The sequence below is a fragment of the Thunnus maccoyii genome, chromosome 11, assembly GCF_910596095.1.
Source record: "Thunnus maccoyii chromosome 11, fThuMac1.1, whole genome shotgun sequence".
NCBI lineage: Eukaryota > Metazoa > Chordata > Actinopteri > Scombriformes > Scombridae > Thunnus > Thunnus maccoyii.
Window position 1 is genome coordinate 24660263 of NC_056543.1, and position 15990 is coordinate 24676252.

General features: G+C 40.9%; 1 long non-coding RNA gene across 3 annotated transcripts in view; it reads right to left on the reverse strand.

Annotated features, from left to right (window-relative positions):
- Positions 1-298: 298 nt before the first annotated feature.
- LOC121907424 overlaps positions 299-15990 on the reverse strand; it is a 39279-nt gene continuing 23587 nt past the window's right edge. The window contains exon 4 of one of the 3 annotated variants that reach the window (XR_006098867.1): positions 299-1580. This is a non-coding gene — a long non-coding RNA (uncharacterized LOC121907424). Of the gene's footprint in view, positions 1581-13836; positions 13982-14713; positions 14782-15990 lie in introns of those variants that run through there. The other 2 variants (XR_006098868.1, XR_006098869.1) reach the window with 2 other exon arrangements.

Consider the following 15990-nt stretch of genomic DNA (forward strand, 5'->3'; position numbering starts at 1 on the left):
AGGAAGGAGGAGAAGCTGGTTATTAATAAAACTATTTGCCAAATGACTCATGTTTGAAAGAAGATTTGAAGAAGGCCAACACAACATCTGCTTTGAGCTCATCTTGATGTCCTGATTACATCGGTTACAACATGTGATGTCATGCTCAACATAGTGATACAAATCCTGGTTCAACATGTCATCACTTTATCAAAATGATTGAGATATGTAAAAATGCTTCCATTGATTCAGTTTGTCTTTAGTGACTTTATTCAGCAATAATTACAAATCACATTTCACAGGTGATTAAGAGGTGAGGGATTAATTTATAGGACATAAATGGTATGTTATGCGGAGTATATCAGGCATATGAAGCACAGTGGTTTACCAGCATCACAGCATAGCAAATGATTCACAAATATTTGATATCAGATGAAAATAACCTATACGTTTGTGGAAATGAATTACAGTTGATTTCCAAGACGTGGCTTTGTTCTTTTTTCCCCTTTTTGAAAGATTTACAGTACAAAAAACAGTCGTTTGTGAAAGATGTACAACACCATACAGGAAAAGAGCATGGTTTACACCTCTGCAATCCACCACCAAAGCAGCTGCATGCTGATTAGGGGCAAATACAGCGAGCAACGTCTTTTGATTTTTAACGGAAAAACAAAACTGCACGAAAGAGAGCCTCGCTCCCTGTCTTGTCAGTGCTCCCTTCAGAAAAAAGAGAAGATTTGAGTTTTCAAAGTCACATGCAACCGCAACTACATTGTCTTTTAACTGTGGTTGGAGTTCAAAACCTTGCAGCTCCTTCGATCATGGCAAAGTGAATTCACTAAACAGGGTGTACACAGGCAGATGTGAGAGGAGAGCAGCTTGTCCTACTCTCCGTGGAACTGCCAGAGTGGGATGAAAAAATAAAACAGCTTGCTTGCAATAAATAGCAACATCTGATAAATATGATACAATCATTATTTTGTTTGTGAATTTCTAATGACTATCCCAATAGCCTCGCTGTATCTTACCAAAAAAAAAGAAAAAGAGTTCTACTTTAAACACAACAAAACAGGCCTGGAATAAACATATCAGTCAATTTTGCATATTGATAGCATTTTTAGCTTTTGTTCTTTGCCTGCTGATGCTCGTGCCTTCACATGCCATTGTTCAAGTTAATTCAATACCAAACAAGCCATTTTATTTTTACTATAGACTGTCCCTTGTGACTAATTACTACTCGACTCCAGCACTAAGTGATGTTTCACCCCTAGACAATAAAGAGGGACATGCTGCTTTCACACAATGAGCTAATACATTTAGTTGAACTGTATCAAAAAGCACTCCTGTTGGAATGATTTGGCCGACAAATCAGCAAACACATGAGCCAGTTATTCAGATCACAGTGTGTGGAGGTTACCTCCCACTGAGCAGCTTTAAGGAGATCTGAGGGACAAGAAAGCGCGGAGCCGGCTTGCTGGTCGGCTTGCTCGCTGGCCGAGCTACAGGCGCAGTTTTCAGTCTCCTGTGTGCGAGTCATTAGAGAGCTGCAGCAGCAGGAGCTGTAGGGTGTCTCTGGTCTACAGGGTGATCCAGCAACGTCTCTGAAACAGAGCAGGAGCGTGGAAGTACAGCAGATGGAAACAGAACAAGACAGAGAGGAAGAGAGGGAGAGAGAGAGAGAGAGAGAGAGTGAGGCGCGGCACGCCTCATTAGTGCTATCCCAGAGGTGAGGGGAAGGGGAAGGGGCAGGGCGGGCTTCCCACTGGCCTCTCTGTGACTGGTGATGTCATCAAAATGTTCGCATTTGCGACTGGGACTGTGCAGGGATTGAAGGGGAACAGCTGGAGCCGGGTCTGAGCCAGTGACCCTCTAATCATGAAGCTGCAGGCCTACCACCTAAAGGTCACGGTGAACTGCTCGATCACACTCAAAAACCAAGAACACAGATAGCATACTACCGTGAAGCATGTGCGCAATCATACTTTTAAAGTACGTGGGGGCTCTGCAACACACTGCCTCACACAAACCCCTAATCACACACACACACACACGCGCGCACACACCTTAATGTCATCAACCATCACCATCACACATCTGATAGATCAGAACCAATCAAGCCACATTGTGAGGACAAAATCAAAGGCTGAGAATGGAGGATTGGCATATGACCCCCTGTCGCTGTGGAAACTATGTCAGGGGTTTTCTTAATTGGGGCACAGTCAATATGGCAAAAAAAAAAAGCTACAAAAAGAAAGGACAATATCTGAAAGATGAAAAAAATGGCAGGATTGTGGCATGTGTATGTGTGTGTATGTGTGTGTATATGTGTGTGTGTGTGAACTATAGTGAATTTATGTGTCATTCAAGTCAGGCTTTTGAGAGTGATCATGAGATAGAGAGGGGGCCACATGTTACCAAAAGCATAGAGCAGGTGTTCCAATAATTTTCCTCAGATCAACTGACAACTGTTGCTATCAAAGATCTGCAGCCTGTGAAATCAATGCTGTGTGTCCTTTTAGGTATTTCAGCCGCCACGGTCTCCTCTGTCTCACGGCCTCTACAGCTGACAGTTGCCAGTGATAGAAGATGTGAGCTGTGCCAACTGCACCGTTTGATACAGGCCCCGGGCTGAGATCTCTCACTCAGCTCGCCGGGGGTCAAGGGGTCGACTGACACAGACAGACAAGCATAAACCGTCCCCTGAGCACGGCCAGGTGACGGAGGGAAGATGCCAGATGAGAAAATGGACGTAGACGTTCAGTCGGACGGAGGGGAGACCTAAGGGAGAGTTACAGAAAGGGATTGGAGAGAGGATGGGTCACAAGGTCGGAGAGGGTGATAGTGATTGAATGGATACATCACCAGGTAGCTATTTTAAGTTTTAATCAACCCTCCAAACACCACACACACACACACACACACACACAAGCAACCAGATATATGTGCACACATACACAAGACATCACCAGTGAGGCATGAGTGCCACAGCAGAGGACCAAGAAATGCTTTAAGCTATTGTTGGATCAGGGAGTGTTAGTGGAGTCTATGTCACACTGCAAAAAATTAGGTCAATATGAAATAGTCTCTGACCTTGAAACTATTTTTTTTTTTTTAAAAAAAAGACCTGATAGTAGTAATAAAACTTCAATATAAATTTAAACCAGATTAATTCAGCTCAATTTAGGTTACTACATGAATTGTTCTGCTTCTTTACATCTGAAGGCAAAGAGCTTTAACAAGAGGAGGTTGTGATGGCTTAGGTATTACGTTCAGATTGGAGGAATCCATACCTTACGATTTACATCAAATGCCAATTTTCAGTACCAATGGAGGAAGTAGTGTGCCGTGTATGTAGGGAGGTGAAAGTAAGGTTGTGGAAGTTGAGGGGGGGGATGAGTGTGAAGCATGTCTGACTTTCATGTAGACTGGAGTTTCTCCTCCTTTCACACAACTTTTTGCATTTTTATTTACATCAACCATGATCTTTCCTTAACCTTATCCATATTTTAGTAGTTGCCCTGCAGATACTGGAGATGTTGTCATTGAATGTAATATGGTGTTTTGCAGAATCATCCAATATCGACGCTCTAGACATAACACAACACATAACATATAACACACAACATAACAGCACTAGATACAATCTGCGTCATTTTAAAATAACTTCCTTTAAAGTAATTTATGTCAGAATAATGTAATATTTCTGTTTACTGTAGTAGTGCAGTGATCTGACACAAGTCAAGCTAGATTTAAATATAAGATTATTCCACGTTGCTAGATATATATACTGTAGTTTTTCTTTTTTTTAAAAAAAGTATTGTTTCCTCTTTTTTTAAGATTGGTCTGGTTCTTAAAATAAGCAAAGCCATGCCGTTTTACTTTATAAATGTTTGTGACAACCATGAAGTCCTCTTTTCTGACTCTTTTCTTGTCAGAATATCAAGACCACTTACCTTTTTTATTGTATTTATTTAATCCTTAAAAGAACAAACAAGGAACAATTTTGATAATCTCATGCGAACGGTGCTTGAAAAAATGATTCATATTTATCTTAAAAAAGAAAGGAAGATACCATGACTTCTTTTTGCAGTGAATCAGAAGAAATAACTAACCCCAGCAGCTACAAGAGAAACAATATCAAAGTGCAATAAGTTGCAGGAGCTGATCATGTTTAACCTTTAGTCAAATGGCTTTCTGCATGACTTATGGGCCCACCTGTCCTGTTTGATGCAGGCTAAATGAATTTAAGCTTTAAAGCCTTTGAGTGTCATCCAATTAAGATTCAGATAATGTGTTTGTCTTATGGTTATGAGATGTAAATATAATCAGGAGCATGTGTGTTGTTTATAACTCACTGCAGCTAATGTGCAGAGGCTTTTGTTGTAGCTCTCTAGCACAAACACACACACACACACACACACACACACACACACACACACACACACGCACACACTCAGCACCCAGTATTGCGTTGCTTCAGGAGGCAGGTTGGACACATCTTTCTGTATATCTGTATCAAAACTGAGCTGTATTAACATAATTGTCAGCTTTTACTGTATCTTGTCTGTTTAACATCATTTTGGTTGTATTTTTAGATCTGCAGCCTGCTTGAGATTCAACGCCGCTAATTAAATAGAAAGAGGCGCTCACCATGCCAAATAAACTGATGTCTTTTCCCAGGAACTCTACGAAGACTGTCAGATGAACCTAAACACACACACGCACACAAACACACACACCTCAAAACAAACGATCCTGCCAGTAAGAGAAGCGGAATCTGTCCTGATTACTGCGATTGTCACAGGCTGACCGGCGAAGTTGTGAGGAAGCTTAAAGAGATGATTACTGAAACAATAAAAAGTTTACCTGTCTGAAATAAAGACAGAGGGAGGAAGTGAAAGGAATGGAATGTGTTTGTAATTGAGTGTGTTTCTGTGTGTGTGCGCATGTGTGTGTGTGTGTGTGAGAGAGAGAAAGAGAGAGAGTCAGCGAGATAATGACCTGCGTGATTGATAATCGATGGCCTCCCTCTCCTCTTGTCTCGTGTTTCTGTTCTGGGGTTGTGTTTTAATGTCGCTCCTCTGCTCGCTGACCTCATTAAAGGATCTGGTTACCCTCAAACAGCTTTTTAATTTAGCCTAATGATTTTTTGCATAATAGATCAGATACTTGGTAAGCCCTAGGGAGCAGCTCTTCTCTTCAAGGTGCCTTTATAGTGAGAGGAGCTGAGGTTTGGGAGGTTGTTATTGTGCTATACGTGTTTTTGTTTAATTCTGCTTTTCTTTCTTCAGCTGCTTAAGTTCTTATTAAATATCTTTGTTGGTAATTGATTGTGTCTGTGAAAACCCGGAGCCCTTCAAGCAGATTGAGTTATTCTGCATATATTAAGTCTCATCATTTTTGGTTTTTACTGTTCTTCATTTTCAGATGAGGATAAGGTATTCTGGTGATATTCTATATTTTTCTTATTGTCACCAAATCCCATGAAAAGATCAAAACCAACAATAAATTTATCCTCCTAATGAGTGTTTCCTGCAGGAGGCCTGATATAACTTATTCCTCTGTGCCACAGAGCTCCACTGTCATTTAAACACTATTGAAAACACTTCAGTGAGCCACAGAGCTGCATCTGGTGATATGTTCTTTATGATGAAAATGGGGACTGTAGTTTATTTTGAGTTGATCCTACATACTTGGCCCTGCTGCCATAAATACTCACAGCACCAAATCTGCTGAAAATAGTTCCCATAAATGCACTATTTACTCCTATTTGAGTAATGTTTGCTGAAAACTAGATACTTTGCTTTTGTTTAAATTAAACTATATACTATGTTGTGATTTTTGCGCACACTAAGTCATAGGGAAGTGATTGAGGTGGATGGTAGATGTACAAAACACAAGACTTTGACAACAGAAACACATCCTGAGAAAGTCAGTCATCAGTCAGAAAGTATTGAGAGAAAACAAATTTGCAAGCCTTGTTTACAAGCAGATCACAAATGGTGATGGCATCACATTTCACAAATGATTGTCGCTAACAAGTTGCAGATAAATTTGCAAGTACATGGCCATTGCAAGCTGATGCTTGTCTCGTATTGAAATCTGTCACAATGAGCAAGAGGAAATGATTACATGTTGCAAATTGCAATTTGCATGGTGCAACTTTGGTGACATGGGCCACAGGCTAACGCGTTGTTTGTTTCAGTCTTATCATTTGTTGGATTTGTTGGATTTGTTAACAGTAAAAAAAATATAGAATACCACCACCAACCTTGTGTTTTAAAATCTGATTCTCACTGAGATTTTTGATTTCCTTGTCGGATTTTCATTTCTTACTAAATATTCAAAATAAACACTGATAAATATTTTCTTTCATAAAAAACAGAAATAATGAGCTCTGAGCAATAGTTAAGCATCGTCTGTTTGCATTACTGGCGATGTAGCATGATAGTACAAATCTCTGTCATAAACATCAGACAAAAAAAATACGCACAGCACTCAATCTCAGGTTCATATGCATTTCTTTGTGAAATGTCTTGGAAAGAGTATGCAGAGCTCATTGCTTCCTTGTATACACAGTGAATGAACTGTCACACAAAAAACCCAAGTGATGAATGGAACTCAAAATCAATTTTCTACAAATGTCTTGGGAGGGATTCATCCACTCCATATATAGCAGAGTGAACTGTAATCTGTGCTACTTCTGTGCAGTGCTGAGACACCAACACAAACAAGTTCCCTTCCCACACCCACAACATAGCCAAATCCACAGCCACATACACACAAACACACCAACAGTGAGTGTGAGGGGAAGAGACAAGCTCTGTCCCTGATCAGCACCCAGGCCTCCTCGTCTCGACATGATCACTGCCTGTCATTAGTCAGTTACGCTGTAAATTATTTAACCATGCACATGTTTGGAAGCGTCTAAACACACCAGACACAACGCCACGCAAAGTGCTTTCATGCACCGAGCGACACGCTGACACACTCTCAGAAAATCGGACTCTTGGAATGAATGAATAAGTAAGAGCGAGAAATAAATAAATAAGCGAAACAAACAAAAAACAAGCCTGGGAGGAGTGGGGGGGGGGGGGGGGGGGAGCCTGAGCAGGGGGATGACGGCGTAATTTAGCACTCGACTTCAATCCCAGTCAAATTAAAAGGGAATCTTAATGCATGTGTCTCTCTCCCAGCATTGATGTGTTCTCTCCCTGTGATATGGCGCTGAGATAGTAGATGCAATATGCCTGACAATCTATTCCCAGACTGGCCTCGCTGCCACTCAAACTAAGCAGAGCGCTACTGTAGCTATTAGACGGGCTCTTTTGGGGAACTGATGGCTTTTCAGTGGAAAGAAAACTATCATGTCTCTTTTGTGTATGTTTTTGCCGGCGCGTGTGTGTCTGTGCGTGTGTGTGTGTGTATGTGCACATGCATGCCCACTTGTACATGTACACCTAGAATTGTGTGTGTTTCACCGTGTGAATATGCGCGTTAGCATGCTAAACAGTGTGTCTATGCATGTATGTATATATGCATGTTCAGTATGAGTGTCAGAACTCAAGGGCCTTGTAATCAGCACTGAGCGAGCGCTCGACAAGGCCATTCCCCACCGCTGAGCATTGTGAGGCCTCGGCAGCCGGAACTTAAGACAACATTGCGCACAAAGTGGGTAAACAGTGTTTGACATGTTTTCAATATGGTTACATTAGAACAAGCTGCGTTTGATTGAAAAGCTAATATTCAAGCCATGCAAATCATCAATCATGGGAAAAGGTCTATTAATTATTCAATAAAACAGTCTAATTCAAGAATCAATGTAGGGAAGCGGAGAGAGGCATGAGGGGGCTCCCAGCAGAGAGAGAGGGAGAGAGCGGGTAATATAAAGGAATAGGGAATTACCCCTCTCTCTCTGAGCTGTGGCCCATCTCATCCCGAGCTGTCAAAAACAACTGCCGCTCCCTCGTTTCATCTCACCAAGTTTAAAGACGACTTTGGAAACACTTAATTTTCCTCGCAAAACTCGTTAGGTCTTTGTTCCTCATTAGCTCATCTTCTTTTCTCCCTCTCTGTCTCTGTTACTCCTCCTCTGTTGTCCCCCCCTTCCTATATCACTCCTTTCTTTTTTCTTCGAAGTCATCGTTATGGCTCTTACGACCGCCTGGCTCGGGCGTTTTGAAGTTTGGTATTGTGCCCTCTGATCTCCGGCAATTACAACTGGGCCAAATCTCTTCCTTGGGAATTCATTATTTACGTTCAATTAAACAAATTCATCAGTGGTCGCCTCAGTAGGATTCGGGGCGTGTAAGTGGTCGGCAGTAACGAAGCTGGGGCGCAGACCAGCTCAATCAGCTCTAATACAAAGACTTGTAGTGTTTCCTCCAGCCAGGCCCCCCAGCCCCCAGCACCTCAAAGGTGTTTCCACAGGCTTCATTACTCACTGGAGACTTCTAAAGTCCAACTGTACACCCACTTCAAAGCTCATTAGTATCTATTATTAATGAATTAATACCCAATATCTTTGGTAGACCTAGGCTATCGTTAAAAGTTCTGGACCAAGAGTTAACTTCATTCTAGTCTCATTTGGGTGGCAGCGTCTGAACTTCCACTGCCTCCAATTTGGGCTACGCCGGGTCTTAGCAGCTCTGTGTACTCTCTTTCCTGCCATGCTCATAAAGCTCATGAGGTGTCTATGAGGCGTTTAAAGCTCCTCAGCCACACAGCCACAGCTGGGCTATCTGATAACAACTGTGTGGTTCAGGAACAGAGGGAAAAGTCAATAGGAAGTGGTTGTGGGATTTCAGGGAAATGCTGGGTGGAATAGTGAGCTAAAGACGATTTCAGTGTAACCGCACAAGATGTAAAGCTGTTGTGGTCACACTAAATCAGTAGGTTGCCACTGGTTTAATTGATGTGCTTTAATGATAGTAAATAATTATCATTCCTTTCACTTACTATAATTATGTTGATTATCTAATTAAAGGGATATGACTGATATCTTATTCCTCTGTGCCACAGACCTCCACTGTTGTCCAAAAACTATTAAAAGAAAATTATGAGAGATGGACTAACACACTCTTGGTCTAAAAACCTTTAAACACTGAAACACTGAGTCAGGTGGCTCAGCAGTTAGCACTGTTGCATCACAGCAAGAAGGTCCTGGGTTCAAACCCCCAACTGTCTCAGGTCCTCTCTGTGTGGAGTTTGCATGTTCTCCACGTGTTTGTGTGGGTTTCTGCTGGGTGCTCCGGTTTCCTCTCACTATCAAAGACATGTATGTTAGGGTTAATACTCCTGTCAGTGACCCCTGACCACTGGCAAAAAGAACTGGAGTTGGTCCCCAAGTGCTGCACTGCAGCTGCCCACTAGTGTAAAGGATGGGTCAAATGTAGACGAAAAATTTCTTTCAGTGTATTTGAGTGCTGAGAAATGACAATAGAGAAATATTAATCTTAAATCTTAATCTTAATCTTATCTATACACATGTATACACACATTTACCTTACCAACCTTGGCGGCTGTTATAGCTGATAGTGAAAGACAATGAAATAAGATCAGAGACGGAGGCCTGTAAGAATAATAGATCCATAAGTATAAAGGTTTATCACATGCCAAAACACAGCATAGTGGTTTATAATACTCTGAGATAGGATTTTACTCTTACTCCTCAAAGTTATCATGGCAACAATCACCTTTTTCTTATTTGTGATAATGATGATGTAAACAGTAGAATTTTTTCACATATTGCCAGTGACTGTGTGAACACAGCCTTAACCATCATAGCTACATGTAAACCCACCCCTTACCCTAACTTCCTCAAACTAAAGCTTATTCTAATCTTAACCCTAAAACCAAGTCTTAAAGTTCAAATGAAATCACATTTAGCCGTCCCTTTTTGCAGTCAAAAATAATGTCAATGTGTTGTTTTATGTATAATAAATAATTTTTTACTATTAAGGAGTGTTAGGAGTGTCAATATCACATAGGGAACAAGGGACAAAGTAAACAAAATTACATTCTAGCTTACAAACAGTGTGTTGTTAGCAGTGCTTTTTAAGAGTAAGGATCATAGCATCTAACCGGACCAAAGTGACATATATACATTTCACATACATTTAGATGCTGTCTAATGGGCTGCAGCTGAATTAGCTAACTAGATTGCTAATTGACTTTAGCAGTGCACTTCTCCCTGGTGGTTTTTTTTGGTGGCTCATTCAACAAGCTAAGGTGCAGGACAAAAGGTGTGGTCATGTTTGTAAGTTAGATAAGAAGGAAACTTCAGCAGGAAAGCTAATGTGGGTTGTTGTACAGAGTCTGTGGCTCTTGTGTTGTGTAGCAGGATGCTATCAGGCTCAGTGTGACCGTTTGTTCTGACTATGATTGACCACTGATGGTACTGCTTCATGCAAAGATTTGATTGGCTGTATGGAAACAAGTTCTCAATCTACATCGATGGATAATTAACGGTATTCTGTGAAAATTGATGCATAACTAGAACATGAAACCAAAAAATATAAATTATAAAGTTCTCCCTTTTGGTTCATTTTTAGAATATTTTTGGGAACAATTTTGCCTTTATTGGATATATAGCGGATATTCAAGTGGGAGGCAGGAAACAAGGGGAAAGAGATGACAAGGGACATTTTAGTTATGTGGCATGCACAGTAACCATTCGGCTAGTGCGCTCCCTCCCTTTTGGTTTCTAATTTTTTCTCTAATGAGAACACACGTCAAGTGATTTCAAGAACGGATATGTATGCTGTAGTAGACAAAGAAAATGCAATTTAATTTCAGTTGGACTTCAACCCTCAAACAGCCCTTTGAAGAAGTAAAAGTGCCAAAGTGTCCTGTAACAGGTGCTGCAAACAAATATAACAAGGCTTGAAACTTTGTGAGTGATCAAAGGTTGTCAGCAAGAAAAGGCAGCGAACGTAGGTCAGACATAACTGTAAGTGTGGTTTCTTAACCGCCAGGGTCACAGACACAGAGAGGAGTAAGAGGACAAACAGAAAACAAGGATGCATTGCATCCCTCTCACACACATACTCAAATACACACACACACACGCACACAAGGAGGATCATGAAACACAACACCAAGGGCCTTCTCTGTGCATGTTAAACAATACTCTGACTGTCAACAATCAGGCATAAATTAGCAGCCGTGGCCTCTACTGTATTTATTCTGGTAATTACCTCCCAGGAGGGCACACACACACACACACACAAACACTAGCAGACACCACAGCGTGGTACGACACACTCGCAGCCCGTCGCCTCAGAGTGTGTGAGTGAGGGAGGGGAGGAGGGAGGGGTCTGTAGACATCCCATCAACACTATGTGTGTGTGTGAGGGAGGGAGAGAGAGAGAGAGAGAGAGAGAGAGAAAGAGAGAGAGAGAGTGAAACATAAACAAGACTTATTCGTCCCTTTGATTGTGCGCAAAAGCTTTAAACCATATAAATCAGTGAGCTGATAAAAGCTAATCATTCTCTTCCATTAGGGGACAGCAACCTCTGAGACAGATAGTGACTGATTGATTGACAGTTCTGAAAACACTACAGATTCGGATATCAGAGTTCAATAAAAAACTGACAAAGAAGAGTGAAGCAGCGAGGCAGAAAGGAAGAGAGAGACAGGAAGGAGGAGGCAAAGAGACACGAGTGCGAGAGAGGGAGACAGAGCGAGACAGGGACACAGGCAATGACAGCCACATGAAATCTCATCTCCATTTTTGACAATGGGGGAACCATCTGAAGAGCAGAGAACAGAGGGAGGAATTTAACTGCTTTCATCTTGTCATAATTATCTCCAAGAAGCCACATGAAAGGAAAAATCTGTGTTTTTTGTTTATAAATTAGAGAACAAGGACATTTTCTGTGACAACTTTGATGGCATTTTTCCTCTGTGCATGGTTGAACAGTCCTGGGCTAATGATCCCTTCTCTTCTTAAAGCGGAGAAAAAAAGCAGTGATGAAAATTGCAATAAAAACGACACTAAACACAATTTAGCAAAATGAACGGAGAGCCGAAGTGTCATAATTCAGAGAGCATCATTATCAAAATTGCTGCAATTGTTGTGCACTCATACATCTATGAATACATAAGTATCTTCCGATTTCTTAGCATCACTGTCCGCCAGCGTCCACCGAAACTCGTAGCCGTGAAACAAACAGAACAAGTTCAGCTGGAGAGAAAATGCAGTGTGGTTGGCCTGACTGTTAGTGGGTCCAGCAGCTTTTTCTCTGGGGCTCAAACATCATTAAAAAGAGCCGGGTCATTTCTATGATCCAAGCAGTTGGGCTTTCATGGGCAGATCAACAAATGGAGGCTGAAACTAACGGCAACAGCGATCAATAGTTCCCTTCAAGACACACAGGAGCACTCTGGGTATCCATCAATCTCTACTCTCAGACAGGAAGTTGACCACAAACTGGAAATAATAACCGCATTGGTTAGTTGACACCTTGCTACCACAACAGTTCTTCCGAATGACACTGTACACATTGTATCTGTCCCAAATGTTTGTTATTGTACTACTGCAAATGCATGGTTTACACATACAACAAACAACATTTTAAAGGGTCATTTCAACCAAATTACAAAGAAAACAATTTAAACAATTACCCCTAGTTAATTCTAGTATGTAGCCAGGAGTAAGTGGGTCATTTTATTCTGGAAAGACACATTGATGTTGAGTCAAATGTAATTTTTTTGTCATGCTTTAAGCACCACTAACTAAATTCCATTCACCCCTTTAAATTGGGGTGATAAACCGCATTGGCTAGATACCACATGCGGTAAGTGGGAAAAGATTTTGTTTAGATTTGAGTGACCTGACCTTTAAGGACATGCATATTCACCCAAACACATTCACAACACTGTGACCAAAAAAATAGAAACCCCTGTACATATTATACGGTGAAATGGTATACAATATTTCTGTAACAAACAATACACAGAGTCAGTTTTATGTGAATTTTGTAGCAGTTTATGGTGTCATTCCTCTATTTTAACAGCCCCCATGTGGGGTTTTCTTGTAAACAAAGTTTCTGTTTACATTCAGCGTTACTCCTTAAAAACAAATTGTTTGTGCCACTGAGGTCTGACAAACATGTTGAATGCATTTCCTTCCTCATAAAATATTTACAAAGCTGATTGTTTTAAATCTAAACCTGCATTGTTTACATCTGTTTACTTGCTAGTAGTCTTCTTATTTCCTACCACCACCTGTAGATTAATGGAGAGGTGTGAAATCATTATGAGAAGAGGCAGAAATGTTACGTGTGACCCGCATGCTCGTTCATCTGCATGTACATCCTGTTACATGTGCATGAGAACAAACAAACCACTCCTATAAACATTACTCTACTATTAGGCTACCGTCAGTACTGTAGATGTCTACATGTCATGTATGTGATCAAAATAGCAGGTTGTGTATATTACTGTAATTAGGAGACTGAGACTGTGATGATAGCAAACCTCAACAAGCCCACATAAAGGATAATAAAGCTGGAATATGGAAAAGTAAACATAAACCAAAGAAAAACAAAATTTTCCTTTTTTTCTTACTTATTTAGTTTGGGATTAGGAGCTACAGTTGCCCACTATGATGACATAAATGAGTGTACCTAATGGTTAATTCTCCTTTTTAAAACTATTGTTGCAATGATTAACATGTTCCACTATTTATTTAGGTATGCGTTTATTCTTGTTTAATCTATTTTTTAAAAAATATTTTCTTGTTTCTCAGAGATATCGTTTTAACTTTTAACAATTTATTGATTTCTCTTTTTGTGATCCTATTAAACATACAAGTACTAGATTGTTTTATAACTATCTGCATGGCTTTCGTGGTGAATGTCTACTGAGGAATCCAGGCTTAGAGGGTTAGACCAGACACTTACTAGTAAGAGCCAATGCTATCTGGCCCAAGCCCCAAACCAGTCCAGCCCACTTCCCCAGTCTGCCTCCTTCAGTCTGCCAACTGCTGAGCCGTAGCTAAAAGGAATACCAAAGAAACACTTCATGAAAATGTCTATCATCTATCACCTAAATCACACACAAGCGTTCCTTTTTTTTTGGACTGGTTTCCAGTGCTAATGCTGTGAACTGAATGTGTTTTTTCCCATACAGCTGAAGCGTTGTGAATGCTGTAATCAGCGGCTCCAAGTGCAGCCTAATGTGGCCAAAGAGGATATGAAACCGAGCCAAAACATGCACAAGGCAGACCGAATCTAATTAATGTTCATTAAAAGTTAAAGCAGGGGAAACGGCCAGGTTAATTTCTGCTACTGTGATCTTAAAGCCTGATGACTCACACAAAGCCATGCTGGCCTCTATTTTGAGTCAGTTGCGGTATTCTGCTGTGTGCTGTGGTGCTCTGCTCATGTTTAAAGAGAGCTCACTCACAAGGACGGATCAAACTGGGCCATATGTGCTTAGACTCTGCCCACCAGACAGCAAAATCTCTGGTCATCCATCACTGCCTTGTTACAGAGGGTAGAGACTGAGGGTAGGCAACATATTGCAGCAACATATTGTAAGGAATACCATCACACAGACAGAACGGCCAAATGTATATTTTATACAGATCTGTTTCAGACTCATATAACATCCATTCTCTCCTATTGTGGGATTGTGAAATGTCTGCACCCTGTTTCTCTGTCCTCTCTGTCCTGGCCAGCCATCTCCAGCCATCTGTGGCCCTTTTCACCTTTGACCTTTAGCAGGGGTCAACATAGGTCAGGCGTCTCAGGTTTGGCTATTGTTTCAGATAAGTAGACAGCGTCTGTCTCATTCTGGAAAACACAGACACATGCAAAAATATGCGCAGCTTTCTCCTTGACTCCACAACATGTCTAGGATTCTCACACTGAATACATTTTTACAACATGGTTGTTCTGTGCTCCACTGAAATTGGACAACTGCGAACATCCTAACCAAAATAAATATATAGAGAGCGAGAGAGGATTGCATAGTGCAAAGGGAACAGTGTTGGGTATTACTTTATAAAGCATTACAGTAATATTATTACTTTTTTTCAGTAACAAGTAGTGTTGGGGATTACAATCTGAAATTCGAATTATATTACAGTTACTAATCCCAGTAACGCTCTGTTACTTTTACACTTGGGGGTCAGTGCTCTTACTGTCTTACCAGGATTAACAGAGTGTTAATATCATGGATGTATTATAAGAGCTGGATACTGGACCGAAAATAGCGCCTATTCAGTCCAATAAGAATTGCTCACCTGCTGCCACTGAATATGCACAGTAGTGTTTCTCCTGCTGGCCCCACCAGCGAGTTTCCACTCAGCCCATAGACTTTACATTGTGATGACGTCACAGATTTTGAAATCGCTTCTCTCGGCTCGAGGAAAGTTTTACAAATATAAAACCTCCATGGATCAAAAATTCATAATAGAAAGAGTCATAATTGGCCTCGTCTGCAGTTCAAGATGTCCTGTCAACAGTTTTACAGATGTCTCTTTTACAATGGTGGTCTACATCCATGGCTGATATCAGTGTGGTCTTTGCGATCAGTTGACAGACTCCAGAGGAGGAGAAATGCGATTAGTTATTAGAAATGCTAGTTTAGTTCAGAATTGGAGGGTGTGCAGCTGAGGTCTGGAATCGCTGAGGCTACGCTACCGCTAGCTGTTGGATGGTCAGTAAATCCTTCCAAACTGTATCCTGCCTACTTGTTAAACCACAACGCTTCATTTTTTATTTCTACATGTGTTAACAGCAAAAGACAAAGTGTGTGCGTGTGAAGGATTTTGAGCTGTTTACTGGCAACTTTGACAGAGATGACGAAAGTAATGTAACAAGTAATGTCACACATTACTTTTGCTGCTGAGTAATAAGTAAAATAATGTAATTACTTTTACAATGAGTAATGTGTAATCAGTAATTAATTACAATTTTCAAGTAACATGCCCAACATTGAAAGGGAGCCATCTAGAGACAGCATGCAATATGTTCATCACTTTACAAGAGGGAGGGCGA